The following is a 6,611-nucleotide window of genomic DNA, read 5'->3' as shown; positions in this document are numbered from 1 at the left end:
ATTTAAAGTATTAAATTTTGAAATATGTATTCTTACATTTTTGTTGTATTCAACGTCTGTTAATTTTAAAATATACTATATTTCGCAATGTTTTTAAAATAAACTTTCATGTCGTCGTTTTAAGAGTATCTTACTTTCGATTTGTCCTTAATGATAATTATTACTTTTCGTAGTCGCTTTTATTTCGAAAATACCCAGGTCGGCTCAGTGCTCACGCATAGACCACATCATTAAGTGGAAGCAACCGACTGACACTTCTACCTGCCTATCTTTTATCCTGTCCCCTATTCACTCCTTACAGCCACTTTATTTGCTTAACATTTCATTTGAGATGAACGCGCGAATTAAAAGTACTGGTTAAGACTTGCAGTTTGAATTCGAGCTAAGACTTGACTTCGACTTCGTGTTTCTGTTCGCGTTCGAGTTTTTGCACGAGTTGCGAAAAAGGCAGCATAAAACTTTATCCTATCGCTGGCTTAATGACGAGAGGGAGAAACAGCAGGGCTTACTATCATTATATGGCAACTTTGATTGGCAACCTGAGGGTGCATATTATTTGCCGTACTATACTCAGCTTCAACTCAAAACTGAGCTCAGCTCCCAGAGATTTTTCGCAGCTTTCTCTCTCTCCCTCTCTTCATATACTTGTGGTATTTACACAGGCTGTCGCGTTTGAAAGTTTTTTAGGGAGCCCAGCACAAATCGACATTTTGGGGCAACTTTGAAAGCACCCGCATGCATCTCAGCTTGCTTCAAATTGTTGCAAATAAAATTTCACCCGCGTTTTTTGGGACACTGCGCGTAATTTCTTTAATAGTTGTTCATCATCATCAACAGCAGCAAAGAGCGAGGAACAGGAGCAAAAGTGGCTCTGTGTGTGTGTGTGTGTGTTCGTTAAGTGGTTGTTAGCATGCATTTTGCATAGGCTGCTGGGGTGGTTGGGTGGTCGTGTGGTTGCCTGTTTGCTGCCTGATGACTGCAATGTTGTGTGTATGTGGCATAGGTGAAATACTTGTGTTAGTTTATATGGCACACAGTCTGGCGCACTTTATACCACAGCTGCCGTGTGTGTATGGCTGTGTGTGTGTGAGTATTGATGTTGCAGCTGAGTGCTGTTGAATTTTGCCTGGTTTTCGTTCGCTTGTTACGCGCAGATTTGTCAATTAGGCCGCATCGTTTACGGCCACACCAAACGATGAGAAGCGTAAAACCTAAAAGCAACTAACAAATATAAATTTAAAAAAAAAAGAAAACTAACTAGCAGATTCTCTGTAACTAAAAAGCATGTATTGATTCTCTTTTGATGAAAATCCGCAAGACTTGATGTTAAAATATTATAAATTCGATATAAAGGTAAATACGTATGTAAGTTATCGATTTCTTAATATACCTTAGGTGTAATGTTAGTTAAGGCTCTCTTATTTATTTAATAACACGAATATTCTCAAATGTATTCATTATGCCTTCAGAAACTAACGCTTGGAGTCATTGCATATAAAAATGTAGCTTTAACTGATGAAAGATCAGATAATCTTTACACTAGTAAAAAATTCTTATTCATTTCGATTTGCAAATATCAATAAAAGTCAAGAAAATAAAAATAAAAGTTTTGTATTACAGATGAAATATATATAAAAAATTCACATACTATAGACCTACCAAGTTTTTATAATTTTTCTACATCAACCAAGTTTAAATTTCAACATCAATGTTCAATGCGTTAGTGTAGATCTTTTTTACCATATTTAAGTTGACTTTTTCAAATCCCCTTTATATCTAAATAAGCTCATCAAACTTCCATTAATAGCCTGTATCATTTGTTTCAGTCATAAATATAATGTCATCTATCATTCCAAGCTGCAATTTTCGGCCTCGTTATATATTTTTCAAACTTTAAAATATGACTTCAAGATGGTCATATGTAAAAAGTACAAAAACAAGCCAAAGTAAAGCGAATTTGCAAAATTACATGCAAAGGCAAATATACCACAGCTACAGTCCTCCTGCCTCTTCTCCTTCCTTCATTCCTTTCCCTCTGATGACACACTTGTGCCATGGGTGCCATCAAGAGTTAGCTGGGCATCTAATCAACAGAATTTAGCGTCATTTCGAGTGCGTGTGGCATGTAAAGTGGATTGAGGGGTAAACACATTTGTGAGTATCAGTGTCAGGCAACGACGTTGCCACTGCGGGTTTCATCAATTTGAGTTTGTCTGCCCCCCTCACCCTCTATTACCACCCTTATAGCATGTTTTTGCCACTGATTTGGCGCTGATTCTGCAACAAATGAAAAAGAAAAAAAAAAGAGGCATCAAATCCATCAACGGGTTGAAATTGCAGCATTCAACGTGAAATATTCAAAAAAGAAGAAAATGTGGAAAGCAGGGGACAGTCGGGTGGTAAGAGGAGTGGGAAGGAGGGGAAAGGGGAGAGTATGGTGAGGTAAGGTGATCTATAGACCAAGTCAAATCATCGGCACAGGACAACATGATGATGGCTGTTGGATGCGATTTTGATGTCGACGCTGATGACGCTGCCACCCGTCGCTGCTGCGTGACACGAATTTCAGTTCCCCTGCTGCTCCTTCCTCCACTTCCTGCTTGCCTCTCCTGCTGCTGCTGCTATTTTCGTGGGGTTGCCCAAAGTAGATGCCGCTTAAAAATTTAAATTGTATTTGCGGCAGCGGGTGATGGTTGGGTGGTTGGCTTTTTTGGATTTTTGGGGCAGGTGATGCACACTAAATCAATGCAAGGATAACGCCCATCCTTAACGAGCGACAGACAGGCGACAGGCGACAGGCAACTAGCGACACTCGACAACCAGTAAAAGAAAAAAAAAATAAGAGAAATTTGCACATAAAAATTGCACAGGGCGTGTTTTGTGGGTGGTGCTTCAGTGGTGCTGTCTAAAATTCAATCGTACATGCTGAGCACCTGGTCGTTGTAGTGGGATTGGTTAGGCAGCAGGCACACCTGCTGATGAGTAAATCTTAAGTGCAATAAAGACGAGAGACGCAACAAAATCCAAAGTACGTGCAGCTGAACCTGAACCTCAACCACCTTCCATCCCATCCCATTCCTGGGTCGAACGAAGATTCAAGACACACTTCCTCCCTTGTACACTTACTTAGCGGGATTTTCGGTCTCGTGTTTGCAAAAGTTTGCCATTCTTTTAAGTAGTACATGGCCCAGGTATATGCTCAAACATCCTGCAGTCTACAGTCTCCATGTAGACCCATACGGCTTTTTGTTTTGTTCTACTTTTCACGCTAAATCGTAAATCTTATATAAAAAACTGAGCTGAACAAAAATAAAGAAAAACTTTGAAGCGCCTACGTGACGCACTGTGGCAGATTTCTGTAAAGCCCACCAAGGAGTAAGGATAGGTATAAGAAATAAAAAAAAAAAAAAAATTAAAAAATAAAATAAAATCAAATAGAAAGAACAAAAATATATATAGTACTCGTATAAAATAGTTTTCAGCCTTAGCCGTGCGCACAAAAGTTGCGCTAAACTCAGACGCAAGTGTTAAGTGCGTTGGGTTAGCCAAGCAACCGAAGAATAATGGGGCGAGCCAAGTGGTGGGGGCGTGGTCGGAAAGGAGTTTGAAATAGCAACTGTGGGGGGGATTTACCAAGCTAGTTAGCAAAGCAGTTCCGTGTGCCGCAGCTGAACTTTGAGCTGCCAAGAAAATTGCAAAGCTATTGTACCTAAGAACTTGCCATAACAATACCCCCGAGCACTTTTCTCTTTTCCACAGCTGCTTCATTTTTTTTATTTTTTGTGCTTTAAAAAGAGGTTTTCCGTTTGCTCTTTCAGCAATTGAAGGCCAAATGAGCTTAATTTCTAAAGGACTCAACACACATTTCAATGCTATTTTATTGATTAACGAACATACAATTTGCACTCTACATAAAAGGACATTTCCAAGATATTTTAATAATTCAATTTAAAGTAATTTCTCTTATTCCCTGTAATTAGACATTTCCAAGATATTTTAATAATTCAATTTAAAGTAATTTCTCTAATTCCCTGTAATTAGTTTTTAATTCTGAGAAAACCAAATAATGTTTTATTTTTTTAATAATTCCAATCTTTACGACTATTTTTCTTTTTTATTTCTTACACAAACAGAAAAATCTTCAAATGCTACTTAAAATCACTTGGTTACAGTATACAAGTTATCTAAAATTATTTTTCCAAGACAAAAGACATAAGAAATATAATTTGGATTACCAGATTTGATTTCTGTCTACATCATCAGTCTGTATTGCAGGTTTCTACTCAACTTGGCAATTATCCGTTTAAAAAAACAGTATATATAATACTTTTTAATATTTTAAATCAATTAAGTAATAAACAAGTAACAAGATCTTAAAGGAAATCCTTAAAAAATTCTAAAACAACTGAAAAATCAAATATTGTTGAATATAAACTTAGTCCGGGAACTATTAAAACGGAGGCACCCGAAAGTATGCTAAGCTTTTGAACACAAGCCGGATACGAAACCAACGCATATTGCTTAATGATTTAAAAAAAGTCCTTAGTACCTACCGTTCATCATGTTAGTCTCCCAAGTCGACATATTAAAACAAAAAAAAAAAAAGTATAAATAAAACTTATTACGCATACGCCACGTGACGTTGAAGCAGAGTCAAAAGGGCAGAACGTAAAACGGCATGTCATAAAAAAATGAAGAACAAAAAGCGGCTTATGCTTATAAAAATTTACAGACAAAAGCGACTCCTCTCGTTTTTTTTTATGCGAATTTTTAAATTTGTTATACGATACGATATACTTACATTAATATGGAGAATTTCGAGTCAATGCCAATGCATATAACAAAGCTTTTTTTGCATATTTACTTAAATATCAACCATTTTAACGATATACTGCAAAAATTTCATGCATTTATGTGCCACACTGTGTTTATGTGAGTGCGTGAGAGTGTGTGTGTGTGTGTGTGTGTGTGTGTGTATGTTGTGCTTAAGCAAACATGTATTATATGTGTATGCGTGAGCATGAAAGGCCCTTGACCAAGTAACCATAAAGCATAAAGCATGCTGCAAATAAGTAAGGCTAGACATCCTTAAGGATGCCATGGAGGGAAACGAGGAAACGACTCCAAGTGGCAGAGGAGAGGAGAGATCTGGTCAGAAGCGAGAGCTGTCAAGCTGAGCCATGTGAGACCGAGAGCTGAGCTGCCACAGTTTGTACCCCTCTCCCCCTCTCGCTTTCCGCCAATCTGCCCCAGCCCCAGCCTCTGCCATGTTTCGTGTTTCATGTTTCGTTACGTTTGCGTTTTGAGTGGGCGCTCAATGGGCTTGAGGGTAGCCAAGTGAAGGGGAGGGATATGGGTGGTGGCTATAGCGGCAAAGGGGGACGGCGGGGAAGCGTTGCTGTGGCCATTGGGTGTTGGGCGGAGGCGAAACCATCGCTTGTAGCAGGAAACATGAAATTTTAATAATGTTTATAATGCCAAAAGGATTTGTTAGTCGACGCTCCACACAAAACTGCATATGTGTTTGAGAGGGTGGTTAGAAAAGTTGCTTGGAAACTGAAGAAGCAAAGTGATGACGAAAATCATTTTGGAAATAATAAACTTTAGTATTAATGCGACATGATCTGCATTCTATTTTGTATAATTCCTTGCTTTCAATTGGTTTTCTGTCCTGTGAATTTATATTTGTGTGTGTGAATTTTAATTTTGAATTTGAATTAAACTTAATAATTTGCCTGTAGTTTTAAAAAAAGTTGATTTTCTTTCTTTACAAAAAATTACAAATAACTTAAGTTTTGTAATTTTTATTTAAATTTATTACTCATTTCAATAATGTATCCATTAATCTCGTGTAACCCTCTTGTATGCAGAAATATGTTGTACAAGTGTCTGTGTGTTTACTTGAACGTACATTGCCATTAAGCGTGGTCGTTGCCTGCTCTCCTCTCCTCTCACCCCCCTCTATCCGCCCTCTCTCCTCACTCTTGCTGTCCTACTGCTGGCTCAGGCAATGACATATTGCGCTGCACAAATCCGCAAACAAACTTTATATGAGTGCCAAAGGATAAGAACAAACAGCGCAATATTCTCTCTCTGGCTGAGGCTGAGGCTCAGTCTTCGCTGGCAGCATCATTGACATATATATTTTGAGCTGCAGCTGCAACTGAAATTGCCGGTGGAGTTGGAGGTGGATGACAAGTTGAGGATGACCCAGCTGCAGACAGGAGAAGGAGAAACGGCAACCTGGCCAAACATTCAAGCCACTTGTCAAACTCTACGTCCACAAACAACGAGCAGTGTTGAATCAACAAGGACAACGGCCGTTCAGAGCCAAACAGCCTCATGTGGCATGAAGCACTGTGCCTGTATTCCAAGCACTGCCTCATCCACAACCTCCTCAGAGCCACAGCCACTTGCTTATCCGTATCCACTTCTACTTTTGATATTGAAAGCGAAGCGAATCGACTCTGAACTGTTTCAGGCGATTTTGGTCAGACGGTTCGTTCAATGAACCGCATGATTTTAATGCTCTGTCTCTTCATCTCCCTCTCCGTCTCCCACTCTCTCTCCCTCTTTCACTCGATGGCCATGTTATTAACTTGGCCATCGCA

General features: G+C 39.0%; 1 long non-coding RNA gene across 1 annotated transcript; it reads right to left on the bottom strand.

Moving 5' to 3' along the window:
- Window positions 1–1,729: 1,729 nt before the first annotated feature.
- On the bottom strand, window positions 1,730–3,215 carry LOC117781426. Its single transcript, XR_004617163.1, has 2 exons — window positions 3,127–3,215; window positions 1,730–2,277 (listed from the first exon to the last, which is right to left on the bottom strand). It is a non-coding gene; the product is annotated as an uncharacterized LOC117781426 (long non-coding RNA).
- Window positions 3,216–6,611: the final 3,396 nt, after the last annotated feature.

The sequence above is a fragment of the Drosophila innubila genome (assembly GCF_004354385.1).
Source record: "Drosophila innubila isolate TH190305 chromosome 2L unlocalized genomic scaffold, UK_Dinn_1.0 4_B_2L, whole genome shotgun sequence".
Lineage (NCBI taxonomy): Eukaryota > Metazoa > Arthropoda > Insecta > Diptera > Drosophilidae > Drosophila > Drosophila innubila.
This window is presented reverse-complemented; position numbering and strand designations above follow the sequence as displayed.